Raw genomic sequence first — 14,773 nt, 5'->3', positions numbered from 1 at the left:
CCCGACAGGGGTCGGGTAAGTATACTTACCCTCCCCTTTCTCCCCTAACCCTCCCCACCCCGCTCCCTAACCCTCCCTGTTAGTGGCTAAACCTAAGTCTCCCCCCTTCGTGCCTAAACCTAACCCTTACAACTTAGTGCCTAACCCCCGCCTAATCCTGATCCACCCAAATCCTAACTCTAACCCGCTATTCTACCTAAACCTAACACTCTCCCCGTGACTAACAGCTAAGACGCCCCGGACTTACCAGGTTTAGGCTAGCATCTGTCTGAGTTCCGGCATCGGGATTAAGATAGGTGTCAGTATTTTGATGCCTATCTTAAGTCCCATGTTGGACTTCCAGCACCGGGATTCAGACTGCCGGCATCCCAAGCAATCAGGGAGATTGCTAGACTCCTCAGGGAGTCAGGGAGATTGCTACTATTTCAGGGCATCTTCCTGACATTCAGGGAGAGTTGGCAAGTATGATTCACAATAGCATATGCAAAGAAGCAATGCATAAATAAGCTCTTGCACCTGGTTGTACATAGTATGTAACATAGACTGTGCATTAATGTGCTCTGATTTTTTTGCTTTGTGTTTTACATGCAGAATTATGTAAAACATAGTGTAAAACATGCAACATTATGTCATGTGTAAACATTTCAAATTCATTCCCTAGCATCCATTCCCCACCTCCATATAACTGCTGGTTTAACTTTAATGTTATGATTAAACATCTCAGGAGAGAGGGAATAAGTGAATTGTGTATCATTATTTCAGTTCAATTTTACCTTGTATTACTGTAAATAACTTTCCTGTGCTCAATCCAGTTTTAAAGTACCTGTGTGCACCTTGAGATGACATAATATGTGTGCACATGCTGTACATTGTAGTTTGTAGTCTGTACTAATCTCTATACATTTGTAGGTACAGTAATATTTGCTATATCGGCATAATATTTATACTGCTTAAATTAGCAATATTATAACTTAAATATCTCATTACAACACAATTTCTCATTTTCTTTTTAACTAATAAGTCATGCATAAATCACTAATGACTTGAATCTATTGTGAGAGTAGCGGTAGCATACGTAATGAGTTCCAGTGGCTATTCAAATTAACTTACAGTGGTTTGTGGCCTATGGAGGTATATCAGCTACTATAACTGGCTTGAAAATGCTTAACTGAATCTCCCGCTGAGCCTTATACATGCTTATTACAACTACAGAATGAAATCCTATCTGAGTCTCTGCATGTTCCATAAATACTCACTCACCACCAGCTCTGGCAGATTTCCTGTAGTCACTGGACAGGATGCAATCGGGAAGCCGGCTGACATTATACCAACAGCCATCTTCCCAACTGTCATATCCCGGCGAGGGTGAAATGACCGGCATCTAGATGTAGATGCCGCTAATTTCACCGACGCCGGGAGACCCTGATCGAAGGGATGCCGGGTGCCGCGAGCGGACAGTCGAGGGGGGGAGGGTTAGGTTTAGGGCTCCCGGGGGGGACTTAGGGTTAGGTACCCCCCTGGGAGGTTAGGGTTAGGCTATGGGGAGGGAGGGTTAGGGTTAGGCACACCTGGAGGGAGGTTAGGGTTAGGCAGCAGGGAAGGGGGGGTTAGGTGTAGGCACTTAGAGGGGGGATTAGGGTTAGGCACTTGGGGAGTAGGTTAGGGTTAGGCACCCCTAAGGGAGGGTTAGAGTTAGGGGGTAGGTTAGTTTAGTTCAACCTTACCTGGGGACAATCGGGATTTCCAGCGCTGTCAGGCTGCCGCTGCCGGGATCTCTTCATCTGTCTGCCCGACGCTGCCGGAAATCTAAATGCCGGCCATGCACCTGGCGGTATTTCATACCAATTCCCACTGGACCACTTAAGCAGCCATTTTACATTAACACAGTGTCAGCTATTCAGTAGTTTCTTAATCCTGAAAACTTTTACCTTTTGGATTCGGCCCTAGATCTTTTTTTGTCTACCTGCAGCCTGTCCTGACCTATTCCACTATGATCCTAAATCTGATTCCTGACTCTAGTGTCAATGGCTAACCAGAATACAGATACCTCCATGCAAGTGAAAAGAGACATTGGATAGCATACACTACTGGTAACTAATGAATGAGGAGAGTGAGGCGACAAAGATTCCTTCCACCTCTTACATTTGATTTCAGGCATTAACAATAATCACAGTTGCTCTAGTTTTAAACTAAATTAAATAATGTTTTAGTCATAATTTATTAATAAATCTCTCTCTATTCCCATTTTCAATATTCCATATCTTCTTATTCAAAAGAGCAGATAATTATATGGCAGACTACTACAAAAAAGGTATGAACTGAACTTGTCATACAGATGTGTCCTGCTATATCTTTGCTCATAGCCCAGCATTCTGGCTTCCCAGCCACATGCCACAAAAGCCTACACACCATGCAGTACACAGTTTAACTGCTGGGTGGTGAATGCTCCACGGATGAAAACTACAGTACTGAGGGCCTGATTCTGACCCGCTCGTGAGCGCTGAGCACTCGCATGCAGGTCGATGTTGCCCAAGGGCGCATGCGCACGACGGATGCGGCTCCGTCATGCGCATGCGCGAGACCCGAGTAACGACAGCCAAGCCGTTGTTATAGGTCTCGCAGCAAAGGGGGCGTGTTGTCGATGGTGATTGACAGCACGCCCCCTTTGGTGGGCGTGGCTGCCCAGATGGAGGCGTTCCCATGGAAATGCCTACAGTCTTGGTCCAGCCCCACTGACATCACTAGTGATGTCAGTGGGAGTGCTTTTGGCTCTGATAGAGCCAAAAGCACTCCTGGGCTTGCAGCAGCGAGACCCTACCGCAGGGTCTCGTCGCAAGCCCGATGGTCGCGATGGTCTTTTGACCATCGCGACCATCATTTTGGCCGCTCGCTATAGATGTGGGTGGTCACCCACAGCTATGCGAGCGGCCAGGAGGCCGCTCCAAAAAGGAGCAGGGACAGCCCTGATTCAGAGCGAGCGCTCTGTCAGAGCATCCGGCTCTGAATCATGGCCTGAATACAATACTGTAGCAGTGCACGGTAATCAGTGAGAGGCTAGCCAATTATGTTCAGGCAGTGTAAATACTCACTCCTCATGCTTGAAATGATCACTTCGTGTCAAGACTACAGTCAGCCACTATAGACATTATATTGTACTTACTGTATTACGGGTCATCCCGTACTAGAAAAAAAATATCCATTGTTCATTCATGACAAAACACAGTCCAGTACTACTGAATAGTGTAAAGAATGACAGGTTCCATCAGCCAATCACAGATGGTGCTACAAAAGTTTTCTTAGCTAATTCACGCATGTGTTGTGCAGTTTAGTAAAAGCGACATCTAGTGGACAGAAAGTCATATTACACATTCCGGCTTTTCCAGTGCTTCAGTCTGTTACGTTGCGCCTTACTGCAGCATGCTGCAATATACATTTCCATGGCAGGGCGTGACTAGCATGATGTGCTACATGGCGTATGAAGCAAAGATGTAGCAGGACACATCTGTATGTATAATTCTTTTATGGCCAAAAACATTTTGCTCACCTGTGACAAATATGCTGTCTTATTGGATTACAAGATACAGGACATTAGAACTTTATTCAGAAATTGGTAAGGAGGAATACTGGTAACAGGAGAACAAACAATAAGTAACTGGTATAAAAAATTAACCAAACATTCCTCTTTATTGGCCTTCTATCATGAATACGGGTTGTAATCACTGCATATATGAAGAGATGGAATAAATTAATATAAATTAAAATGGACAGGTTCATGTTTCACCATAGACTTTCCATTATGAAAGTGTGCGCGTTTCTGATATATTGTTTTACCTTCACTTAGTTAAGCAATTTACCCTCTGATCTAATGAATTGCTTAGCACAATGTACTCTCTGTCCTTGATATTCAATTTTACTCTAGCTTAGTTTTATATACATATCATTATCCTTGACACACATTAGTACAGCAATTACATAAACACTATCAAGGCTTTAAAGATTTTTCATTGCAAAAACTTGTTTGCTAGATTCTTGCCATATAGTCTGTGTAAATTATGTGTTTCATGTGATGGGTTACATATGAGTATTTTTATCTGCCACACACCCAACTTTTCTTCCTGATTTGTGAACAACTTACTTACTGACAACAGGCCTGATTCTGTGTCAGATACATGGGCGATACATCCCACCACCCATCGCATGCATGTCGGCATTAATTATGCTGGTTTGCATGAAGAAAATGACAAAGGACAGCTTTCTCGGTAAGAACTATCCTTTGCTATGACCCAGTAGTCACTCTGATATTCTTCTCCGCATGCACAGAAGGGCGCGTGCACTGCGCGGGGGGTGCTGGGAGGGATCTGATTGGATCCCTCTCACATTTCTTTGCAAATAGAAGCCCACAGGGTCCTATAGGGTTACAAATTCACTGCATCCAAGCAATTTTCCACAAACTGCACGTGCATTATAAAACAGAAAACGCAGTCTACATACTGTATGTATTGCACAAAGTTGGATTTTGAGCAGGCTTAGCCATCCATGAAATGGGCGTTTCTGTGTGGGTACTGGGCAGTTACCATGCACAGAATAGATGTGTCTTGTAGGAAGGTCATGAGAGTGTCTTTGGCTTTTAGCCTACTTCCATGCTTGATTGAGGTGTGCAGACACTGATGGGATGCCTATTTCAGATGTATCTAATGCACCCAGCATAGGGTGGTTGCAAGGGCCCATACTAATGATGGTGACTGCGACTGGAAAGACAGTGGGAGGTGCAACCATGGATGGTCACATTAGCATAAGATAGTAAATCTGTCTGCTGCAGTCTTCCATACTTGGGGCTACTTAACATCCAGCTCAGAATCAGGCCAAACTTGCTAAGCACTTCAGTGATCGGAATAAATAAATATTTTCTTAAAGTGACGTAATTAAATCCTTGGGATCCAAGCATACTTTGAAAGATGCATTTTGCCATAAAAAAACTTATTTTTTAGCTATTGTTTGTTTACCTCATTCACATCTCTGTACTGTTCATAAGGATAGATGTTGTAATGAACAAAGATGGGCTCATGCTGAGTTGGACATATTTTATTTAAAAAGCACAGGTGTAAAATGTGTCCGCTATAAAAACGTGATTCCTTGGGAATGCATTATGCATCTCATGATACAACCAGCTCTGCAACAGATAATATGTGCTAGGTTTACTACAGGAGAAAACAGCAGCTTATGCGCTTGGTTTATAACAACAGTAATATATACTTAGGGTGGTGGCTTGGCAGTGTTAGCAGTAAATGCTAAATTCACATACAGGGCTGCCATCTGGAATATTTGACCCAGTACAAGTATATCAAACAGCCAGCCACCCCATCAAAGCACCCTGATCCCACTCAAGGGTCAAATGTGTACTGTTCTGATTTAACAAAGGAGAGTATGCTTATGGCGATGAACATGGTTGTGCTTCCGTACAGTGGGCCTGATTCAGAGCCGGACGCTATTTGTGCTCACTCGTTCAGAAAAAGGGTCCGGCTATTTAAATTGAGCGCTCGCTCTTTGCGGTCTGTTGACGCCTCTATGTCTGAGCGAGCGAACGAAACATGCGCTCGCTATTTTGTAAAGACGCCCCCTTGCCGCTTGCATCCTACGTCATCTCCGCTATTTATTTGATTAATCGAGTACATCGAAAGGCATCTGAACTGCTCGCAGTGCTTGTGGTTGCATTTTCCTACCGCAATCATGCGAACAGTTCAGGCTAAGAAACAACCAAGTGACGTGGTCGATGACGCTGCTTTGTTAATTATGCACACCCTTAAAACGCCCGTTTTGACCGTTTGGCACGCCTGCGTTTGTATCACCACTCCCCGTTTTCAAGCACCTTCCCCTGTTACCACCCACAAACGCCTCATCCTGTCATTCAAATTAGCAGTCCCTTGCTATTTTGCGAGGGCTCGATTTCCGACCCCAATGACTGGTTGGCGCATGCCCATTATGATCCATACGCATGCGCAGATGTGCGAACATCGCTCGGAGCGAACGAGCGGCTACTTACGAGCGGCTCTGAATCAGGCCCAGTATGTCCATGTGTATAGTGATTGGCAGCCACCAGCACTAGTTCTGACTACAGTACATCATTTAGAAAAGGAGAGTAAGGTAAAAAAAGGGGACAGGGGTGCAGAGGAGCACATGGTGAGTGGAGAAGGAGATAGTAGACACTTACATACACACTGGGGGGTGGAGGAGGTAGTATAAGAGATATGCATAACACTGAGGCAATGGGTGTAAGAGATATACATACAAACAGGGTGTGGCAGAGGCAGAACATGTAGTGGATATGCATACCCACTCCAGGGAGGTAACATTGGCAGGGGGTGGCAGAGCTATACATACACGTGGAAGAGGGAGCAGAGGAATACATACACTTGGGGGGCAGATGCAGGGGGGTGGTTATATGCATACACTGGAGGGGGTGGCAGAGATATACATATGCACTGGGCTGTAGAGTGGTACAAGCACTCCGCAGGACAACTGCTGGAGAAGCAGGCTCAGAGCATTTGAAGACCACAGAGGTACTACGAAACAAACAGATCATAGCAGAGGTGAGGTCAAGGGGTATGGCATGTGCAGTAAGAAGAGCTGTGCACCCTGTGTTGAAATAATGTCCACTTGCTGCCTCAAGCCTGCAGCAGATCCGTTATGTCCCACTGATAAAGGAAGGCAGGTGGGGTGGATGGATGGAGCGATGGAGTGTCATCATATTGGAATGTAATGGCAGTTAGTATTAACTCTGACCCCTCCCACCAGTTTCAGAGATACAAAAAAATGGGGGGGGCATGACAAAGACAGTGGAGGAGGGAGAAGTAGAGGTGGGGAGCAAGTCTTGGGGTAAGGATGAGAGAGAGGTGATTTATATATTTGGTGAAGGGGTCCAGATGCAGTCTATCTATATATATACTGTATATTGTGGCAGTGCTGGTGAGCAGCAGATTCTGTGTGGGGAAGGACGGATCCGCCCACACAGAGTACAAGGGCTTTGTGGGAAGATGCCTAATGGCTGCCAGATGACCAGAGCCCAGGTGAGTCTGCTGGTGGACACAGTCAGACAGTCCAGGTGGGGCTGCAGTCAGAGCAAATCAGACCAGGTGGTCAGGGTCATACCTGCAAGGAGGCAGGAAGATCCCTATACCTCTGACACTGTCCTTGTGAGAGGCAGAAACCAACAAGCTAAGAAAGCTATACCAGACCAGTAGGCCAGTGTCCAGTCCTGCATGTGGCATGAAGGACCACCAATCTCAGAGACTGTGAGAAACTTTCATGCGAACTAGCTGCTTCTGTAGAGAGGGTTCAAGAAGTGAGCTAGTGCCCTAAGAGAGGGATAGATTGTTTATTTTCTATTTTTGTTTCCTGGTTTTCATGCTGGAAGTAAAGCACTATTTTCATTTACTTTTACTGGAAAGCCATGTGTGGACTCTAATTCTGCACCTAATCACTGCACCACTAACACCAATCTACCGAGCTAATACCCCAAGTTATCAGGTATATATGTTCCAGGCTCTTAACTTCTGTGTTGAATTATTCCATGTGATGAGATTGATTGAAAGACCACCTTTAAGTAGATGATAAAAGGTGTGTTTCTCTGGGCTGCCTGGGGAGCAGGCTAACAGACCTTTTGAGAGACACAGCTATGTTTTTATGTAAGTGCTGCATTTAAATGCTGATTAGTGTGATTTGGATATTAGGTTCACCCACCCTTAGAGATGTAGGCTTCTGCTTAGTTAGAGCCAGACAGGCTAAGATTTATTTTTATTATTTTGTTGTTTATTTTTCTACACAAATAAAACTAGCTGTAGTTTCTTGCAACAAGGCCCTGGACTAGAGTGATACTGATTGCCTGCTGCATGCAGAGTGCAGCCCTTTACCCCAGGAAAAAGCACTCCTTAACCTGATCTTGTGACCAGTGGCATAACTACTGTGGGTGCAGCTATGGGGCCTGGGCTGCCTAGGGGACCCGTCGCTCACCCTGCACCCAGTCACGCACAAATTGGGCCCCTGGTATTCAACCTGTCAGCGGGGATCTGCTGGGCTGGGGGGCAGGGTGACATCTGCACCCTGGGCTGGTGCATTTTAAGCCCTGGGGGGGGGCCAGCTGCGTGCAGCATACACATGCCTGGCACCCGAGAGGCAGCAGAGGATGCTCACCAGCTGCTGCTTTTGTGTTACACACATAAGTGTAGCAGCCAATCAGCATCTTCTGCCAGTCTCCCATCTGCAGCAGGCATGTCCATGTAGATTCTGCAGCCAGTTGGCTTGCACTGCTAGGCGGCCTCCACACCGGATTTAGGGGGGTAGGGGGCACTCTTTTCAATTCCACAACTACTGGGGGAGGGGGGGTTTCAGCCACTAGTGCAAAAACCCCTAATACCTGCTGCTTTGAGAGCTGGCCGCTGACAGGTCCGCCTCCTGTCCAATAAGCTCCGCCTCTGTGGATAAGCTCTGCCTCCCATCGATATACTCTGTTTCCCTCCTAGAAGTTCGGGCTCCAATTCAGAAGCACTGGCTTCCACAAATGTGACATCATTACATCACATACCACCTTCTGTGAAGAAGAGGAGCAGACATACACAGTGTCCGACCCACAGGACCTGATTATCATAGAAGGGAGAAGCGCATGGAGCAGTGTGGACCCAAGCAAAGCCCACAAGAAAGCCTGTAAGTGCTATTGCAGAAAACAGAGAATGAGGGGAGGGGAGCTGGCTAGCACAATCAACACTGTCCCAAGCCCACTATATACATTCTGTGCCACTGTCCCATGTCCACTATGTACATTCTGCACCCTCATAGCTATCTAATACTGTTTCTATCCCATGCCCACTATGAACATTTTGTTCCCACATAGCTATCTAATACCCTCAATGTCACATGTCTACTATGTACATTCTGCACCCTCAAAGCTATCTAATACTGTTTCTGTCCCATGCCCACTATGAACGTTTTGTTCCCACATAGCTATCTAATACCCTCACTGTCCCATGCCTACTATGTACATTCTGCACCCTCATAGCTATCTAATACTCTCAAAGTCCCATGCCCACTATATACAACCTATGCCCACTATCAGGGATGCCATCATGGGGAACATCAGTAAGGTGTCTGAATAAAATGTATAATTCTACTGCACTGACCCAATTTAGGGAGTGGGATGCATTGACCCACATTCCGGTGGGTACTTATTGCTCCTATTCAGACCTTTTAGTTGCCTTGCAACCAGGCACCAAGATATGCCTCCTATGATGTGTAAACTATTCATTGCAGGCTTAGTGGGGGTGTGGCTTGTGTGTGGATTCATGTTTACATGCGCAGGCTTCAAAATTTGGGGCAGATATACAAAACATTAAATATAAGAGCATTGCTTTAATTTCAATAGGACCACAGTGATTTGACCCTTCCATAAAACAATAACTTACAGACATATCTTAATAAATTGCACCTGTGCTACAAATATCCCAATGTTTAGCTCCTATTGTGAAGTCTGTCACTGTGCAGGTTCTGCTTTTTATATTGGACATATATGCCCTTATTTAGTTACAAGGTTTTATATAGTATTTTTGCTATGCAATATCCATTGCCTATTGATGACTACTGAATGATGCACTGGGCTATATTACCCCTGTACCTGTCATTATTTTGCTATGGTTTCACTTCAGTTTTATGTTGATGCTCTATACTTACTGTTGTGCATTATATATATATATGCCTTGTTCTTATGTAATGTTTACATCCTGTATGGCACTACATACACCTTGGGGTGCCTAACAAAAAAGGGTAGTAATAATAATGCTCTGGGCGAGTCTGGTGTTACTTGCCTTTGGGATTTATGTGAATAACTGTATTATGTAGCAGCAATTTAAATCTTATTATACAATATATTATATAATATATATCTTTGAGTATAATATTTTGGTGTTCATTTGTTTAATTTTTAGATAAGACCTGCCGTTTTGGAGATGCTCTGACCCAATTGTCCAACCATCACAATTTGGTCATTGTCAAAGTTGCTCAGATCCTTATGCTTGACCATTATTCCTGCTCCCAACACATCATCTTCAAGAAGTGAGTGTTCACTTGCTGCCAGAGGCACCCGGCCAGCCAGAAGGAAGTAGAGTGGCACATGGGATTTGTAGTTTATCTTTTACTGCTCAGACTCTTAGCAGTTAAAGATAAAATACAAATACCATGAGGCCATTGAGCCCTTTACAAGGATGGCCACTGCTGGAGTTAGCCAGCAGATGGGCTGTCCATGTCCATGCTGTCTCTTTAGTGTGCACTTGACTGCAGGAGTGTGGGCTGTGCAATGATGCAGTCTACTACCAAGTGACCGCTGCCTGTGAAAGCAAGGGGGTTCTTGCTGCTCAGTGCTGCAGTGTTTCTCACACATTCTCACACATCAAATGATTTATAGAGGAGTGCAGAGAACTGGTAATTCACAGAATTGTGTGCTCATTGGAATACACACATGCAGTCTATGCAACAGAGGTTTGAGCAGTTTTGTGGCTCCCACATCCCACTCAGTGCCCACAATCTTCCCATTCGATCACCAAAACAATCTCCCTGGCTTCCAACATCCTTCTCACTGCATACATTTATCTCATTTAGAATACATGTTCAGCTCCCTTATTTTTAAAAATATCAAACTCTGTCTATGCATGTACACTTTCTTCCCCTATATGCCTCCATGCTGCTATATATTCCACAATCCCTACTGCTGTGTGGTCTCCCAACTGTGCTAGTCTGTGTTCCCTCATCCGCACCAATCTGTTTTTCCCCAGCCGCACCGCCCTGCATCCGTGCCTTCTCCACTGCCACATTGCTCTCTTTGTCTCATCTGTGGCACTCTTTCTTCCTCCATCTGCACTACTCTAGTCCCCCAACCATGCAACTCTGTCTCCCCCCACCACCAGCACCACTCTGTCTTCCTCCCCATCCACACCAATCTGTCTTCCCCAATCCTTACTGCTGTGTGGTCTTTGAACTGTGCTAGTCTGTGTTCTCTCATCCACACCAATCTGTTTTTATCCATCCACACCGCCCTGCATCCGTGCCACTCTGTTTCCTTCTGCACCACTGCCTTCCCCTAAGCCACGCCGCTGTCTTCCTTTCCTCTGTGGCACTCTTTCTTCCTCCATCTGCACCACTCTGCCCCCCCAACTGTGCAACTCTGTCTCCTCCCCCCACCTGCACTAATCTGTCTTCCTACCCATCCACACTAATCTGTCTTCCCCAATTCCTACTGTTGTGTGTTCTCCTATTTGTGCTAGTTTGTATTCCCTTATCCGCACCAATCTGTCTTTACCCATCTGCACTGCTCTGTCTTCCCATGCTCATACCACTCTCTACCACCATCCACGTTGCTGTCCCCCCAAACCATGCCACTCTGTTTCCGCACCACTGTTTTCCACCCATCTGCATTACTTTCTTTCTCCACCCTATCTGCACCACTGTTTTTCACCCATCTGCATCACTTTGGCTACCCCCCTCTGTACTGCTTAACCTTCCCTCCTCAACACATCTTTTTATCTCACCTATCCACGCTGCTCTGTATCCTCCCCCCATCAATACCACTTTTATCCCATCTGCACAGCTCTATTTTCTGCCTAGATCTTAGTTGCATAGACTGCATTTGTGTATCCCAATAAGCACACAATTCTGTGAATTAGCAGCACCACCATTTTGTGACTGATAGCAATCTTATTCTGTGAGAGTGCTGAATCTGCAGTTAACCACAGGGTGTGATGGCATACCATATCTGTATTGCATAAGGAACACGTCCATTAAGGCGTCAGCCTTAATGATTGTAATTTCATTGCTTTTTTTAGTTTGAGAGGCAGAAATTCAGAAGGTTTTGTGAAATTTGAGATCATGTCTAAGAAGCCTTAATGGGACATGTAAAACCATAAGGTTTTTTGCCTATGGAATTTCATTGCTTTTTTATAATTTATTAACCATCAGGGTTTTGACTAGAAAACTGGGTTACCTGCAGGATAGAAGGACAACAAATAGGTACACTAACATGGGTGGAGGAGCAGACAGCACACAGGAGGAGTTTTAAGGGTGCAGAGGGAGAGATGGTTGTGGGGTCAGGCTGCAGGTGTGTGGGGCAGTGGCAGCAGCGGGGGTGCGGAGTGGCAGCAAAGGGCATGCCCAGTAGCATCAGCAGGTGACAGAGGGACTCACTGGTGTTGGGCATGCACCTGAGAAAATCAAATCATTAAGACACAGATGCATGGACGTATCAGTGAGATCCATCCATGTATTGTTTTAAAAAATGAATGTGTAATATAAAAAAAAAATGATGTGCCTCCACAGCACAACGAGCTTTGGAGCCCTAGTGCTGGTTGTGCTAAACACAGGGGACAAACGATGCAGGGGTTCCCTGCATTAAGCACAACTAGCACCAGGCTAATCAGAGCCAGTCTTGGTTGTCAAAATACAGGGGATGAGTGACGTAGGGGTCCTCTCGGAAAAAACTGAATTTTCCCATAAAGAGATTCCGGTAGGTCTAAAAAATTAGAACTTGGAAGTAATTTAAATTTCCAACTGTCAGAATTTTCTGACACTCAATTAAGACCACTTTTCTGCTGTTCTCTATGGGGGAAACTCAGGGTAGGGGGCAAATTTACACTTTGGGTTTGTTTTATTAGGTAGCTATTGTTCCAAGGTAGGTGCTTTTGGGGTTTAGGTTATTAAGAAAGTTATAGTTTTTAAACTATTACCTCACAAATCCAGGATGGGATCAGTGAGACCCGTCTGTGCTTCTGTGTTTAAAAATAAAATGTGTAGAAAAAAAAATGACATCCCCCCCCAAAAGACCAACCAGTTCCGGCCCCAGTACTGGTTGTGCTAAATACAGTGGACAAACAATGTGGGGGTCCCCCGTAAGAAGCACAACCAGCACCAGGCTTTTCAAAACCAGTCCTGGTTGCAAATATATGGGGGACAAATGACATAGGGGTCCCCCGTATTAAGCGCAACCAGCACTGGGCTCTAAGCCAGTCCTCGTTCTGGAAATACACGGGGGGAAATGCATAGGGTCCCCCTGTATTTACCAGAACCAGCACCGGACCCTTTCTAGCGGGGGAGTGATGCCACAGCCAGGGAAGCCCTTTCACCGGGCCCCCCAGCTGAAGCATCACCCCTGACCGCTAGTCAGTCTAGGCTGGGGATCCCTGGGGAACTGGGGACCCCCCAATAAAGGGGACCCCCTCCTAAGGGCACCCCAAGTCCAGGTTGATAGCCAGGGCTATCCCCAGGACACTGAAGGCGCTCTTCTTCACCACATAATTATATATATGTATGTGTATATATATATATATATATATATATATATGACAAAATGTGAAAAACAAGCACCTCAGAGTGTAATAAATTAGATGTCATTGAAGTAAGAAAAGGTAATTATCATGCGTACTGCAAGACCCACTGGAACCAATTGAATATACCTGCAGGAGCGCACTATATGCATTACCACACTCCTGGCTGGATCTGTCTCCCGTTGCATGTTCTTGCATTGTGCTGAATTAACCCTGTGCTGTATCACATCCGGCTGTTCTTCATGGTTAATAAACCAGTCCATGGTTAAGCTATTCATTGGGTTGGCTTACCTCCATCACACACCACTGACACCTATCAACATAGGTTCTGTTAATAACATAGGGAAATATTCTTAAAAAAACAAAAGAATGTACTTTTCCTGCCAGTCTCTGGTTAGTTTACGTCACTTCTGATCATCAGCCTGCAGTAAATTCATTAGGTTCAGCAGCAGAGGAAGAGGAGGAAGGTGAGGAGTGAAGATGGCAAAAATGGAATAAGATAGGGATGGTTTTAGAAGGGAAAGTGGGTTGTGAAGGGCACAGGGGAATAGTTGGTGGTACAGGCTAGAAGCATAATTAAGTGGAGGGATAAATACAAGAGAGGTAAAATGAGCCAGACAAACAAAGTGGGAGAAGCAAAGATGCATGATCAAGAGATATACTCTATAAACATATATAAAATGAAAGAGACATATAAAAGGGGGAAAATAAAGGTTAAGACACGCATAAAGAGGAGACACCGATGAACCCACACAAATGAACAGAAAGAGAGGGTTATAAACTAGAGGTGAGCGGTTCAGATTTGCTGAGAACTGAAAACACCCAAACTTTGGAGTTCTGAGTTGAACCAAGTCCCGGCTCGGGTCACTGTTGAGGTTTTGAGTAGAACCTAGTCCCAGCTTGGGCCTTCCCGCAAGTCGGATCTCAGATCTAAGAAGCTGATCTTGTGTGTTTTTCATTGCATGCAAGTCCCTCCCTCATGATATCATGTACCAAAATTGGTCAAAATTGACTGGAAATGAATGTTACTGATGTCAATAATATGGGAAAAAAACATGTCCAAGTTCCATGATATTAGCTGTTTTTATAATTTTTTTAAAGCAATTCAAATCCAAAATTGAAATTGAACCAAAACACTTGAGGGTGGTTTTACCAAAACAAAACATTATGATGATTAACAGTAGAACTTAACCAAAACACGGGGATCTGCACACATCTCTATTATAGAAATATACATAAGGGGAAGAGGAAGTGGTGTTGGAGTAGAGACATAAAAGCTAGACTTTGAGTTCCGTTATGCGTATTATGCATTTGACATACTTAATGTACAGTAGATAAATGTCATTGAATTGGAAGAGGCCAGAGAAGTCTTATGTATCTACTATACTTGAACAATCCTATGTACTGCAATTAATGCA

Source organism: Taudactylus pleione, unplaced genomic scaffold, assembly GCF_031769625.1.
Source record: "Taudactylus pleione unplaced genomic scaffold, aTauple2 ptg000513l, whole genome shotgun sequence".
Taxonomy (NCBI): domain Eukaryota; kingdom Metazoa; phylum Chordata; class Amphibia; order Anura; family Myobatrachidae; genus Taudactylus; species Taudactylus pleione.
The sequence above is the reverse complement of the archived record's forward strand: the minus strand, read 5'-3'. Positions refer to the sequence as shown.